At 45.3% G+C, this 2,145-nt stretch overlaps 1 pseudogene; it reads left to right on the top strand.

The window, feature by feature from the left end:
* Positions 1–734: 734 nt before the first annotated feature.
* On the top strand, positions 735–1,388 carry LOC114109043 (NADH dehydrogenase [ubiquinone] 1 alpha subcomplex subunit 5-like; annotated as a pseudogene).
* Positions 1,389–2,145: the final 757 nt, after the last annotated feature.

The following is a 2,145-nucleotide window of genomic DNA, read 5'->3' as shown; positions in this document are numbered from 1 at the left end:
AAATCTTTACCATAATTAACAAAGGCCCTGCTTCCTGGCAGGACAGGTCCTCCTTGAAATACCTGCTCAGCCCAGTCTCAAGTGCCCAGGTCAGGTAAGAAAGTGTCCTGTCTCTAGAAAAAAAAGTCTCACGCAATCCGGGCTGCCCACCTGAAGTGCTGCCTGTTCCGTGCCCAGGCTCATGGTCCCAGGGAAAAACAAGTGAACACTGGCTGCTTCTGGGAATCTGACAGGAAAGCAACTGTAATGGGGAAGCCCCACCTAGTGTTCAGGGCTGGAACTGCTACTTGACCAGACCAACACACACCTGCCCATACACAACTCCTGGTTCCTAAACAGCAAGTAGGACCTTCCCTGGTGGTTTCAGTGGTAAAGAATCCACCTGCAATGCAGCAGAGTGGGTTCGATCACTAGGTCAGGAATATCCCCTGGAGGAGGAAATGCCAACCCACTCCAGTATTCTTGCCTGGGAAATCCCATGGACAGAGGAGCCTGGCAGGCAGAGAGTTGGACATGACTAAGCAACTAACCCACTGCCACGAAAGGGTGTTATAGCACCAAAAGATTCAGTACCCCTTTCAGGTAAACTATAATTTATTCTGACAAAGAAACATGTTTTTGTCCTGAGGTTTATGGAGATATTCTCAAAAATATTTTATAGCTAAATATCTGATAACCTGGTTAATTATATCTGGCTATTGACACAGATGTTTAAAAAGTAACACTCTGCTGTCATGGCGGGCTTGCTAAAGATCACTGGCCTTGTGGAACTGGCTGTATGTGAGAGTCTACATGAGAGGCTAAAAATACTATTCACAGATTCTTGATGTTCTTCCACAAATCCCTAAAAATGAAGCATACAGAAAGTATACAGGGCTTCCCTAGTGACTCAGTGGTGAAGAGTCACCTGCCAATGTAGTGGACATGGGTTCAATTCCTCGTCTTGGAGGATCCCACATGATGTGGGACAACTTAGCCCATCACCATAATCACTGAGCCTGTGCTCTAGAGCCCGGGAGCCCCTACTACTTAAACCCAAGAGCCCTACAGCCTGTGCTCTGCACTAAGAGAAGCCACTGCACTAGCCCCTGCTCTCTGCAATGAGAGAAAAGCCCGTGCAAAAATGAGGACATGGCACAGCCAAAAAAATTAAATTATCATTTTTTTAAATTTAGAAAAGCATACAGAACAGATTACATATGAAAAGCTGAGTATGGTCAAAGCCGAACCAGATGTTAAGACACTAGAAGAGCAACTTCAGGGAGGCCAAAGAGGTGATTCTTCAGGCTGAAAATAAACTAAGTCTGGGGAGAAAAATGGTTCGGTGGAAATCACGGGAGTCTTTAGTGGAAGAGCCTCCTATCAACCAATGGAAATGGTCAACATAAATATCGTTAAATGACTTGTGTTGATGGGAAACTGATGTAAATAAATACTGTTATATCAGGAAAATAGAAACACATACCCAATTTAAAGCTCAACATTCAGAAAACTAAGATCATGGCATCTGGTCCCATCACTTCATGGGAAATAGATGGGGAAACAGTGGAAATAGTGTCAGACTTTATTTTGGGGGGCTCCAAAATCACTGCAGATGGTGACTGTGGCCATGAAATTAAAAGACGCTTACTCCTTGGAAGGAAAGTTATGACCAACCTAGATAGCATATTGAAAAGCAGAGACATTGCTTTGCCAACAAAGGTCCATCTAGTCAAGGCTATGGTTTTTCCTGTGGTCATGTATGGATGTAAGAGTTGGACTGTGAAGAAAGCTGAGCGCTGAAGAATTGATGCTTTTGAACTGTGGTGTTGGAGAAGACTTTTGAGAGTCCCTTGGACTGCAGGGAGATCCAACCAGTCCATCCTAAAGGAGATCAGTCCTGGGTATTCATTGGAAGGAATGATGCTTAAGCTGAAACTCTAATACTTCGGCCACTTCATGCGAAGAGTTGACTCATTGGAAAAGACCCTGATGCTGGGAGGGATTGGGGGCAGGGGGAGAAGTGGATGACAGGATGAGATGCCTGGATGGCATCACCGACTTGATGGACATGAGTTTGAGAGAACTTGAGGAGTTGGTGATGGACAGGGAGGCCTGGCGTGCAATTCATGGGGTCACAAAGAGTCGGACACGACTGAGCGACTA

Source organism: Ovis aries, chromosome 18 (genome assembly GCF_016772045.2).
Source record: "Ovis aries strain OAR_USU_Benz2616 breed Rambouillet chromosome 18, ARS-UI_Ramb_v3.0, whole genome shotgun sequence".
NCBI classification, from domain to species: domain Eukaryota; kingdom Metazoa; phylum Chordata; class Mammalia; order Artiodactyla; family Bovidae; genus Ovis; species Ovis aries.
This window is presented reverse-complemented; position numbering and strand designations above follow the sequence as displayed.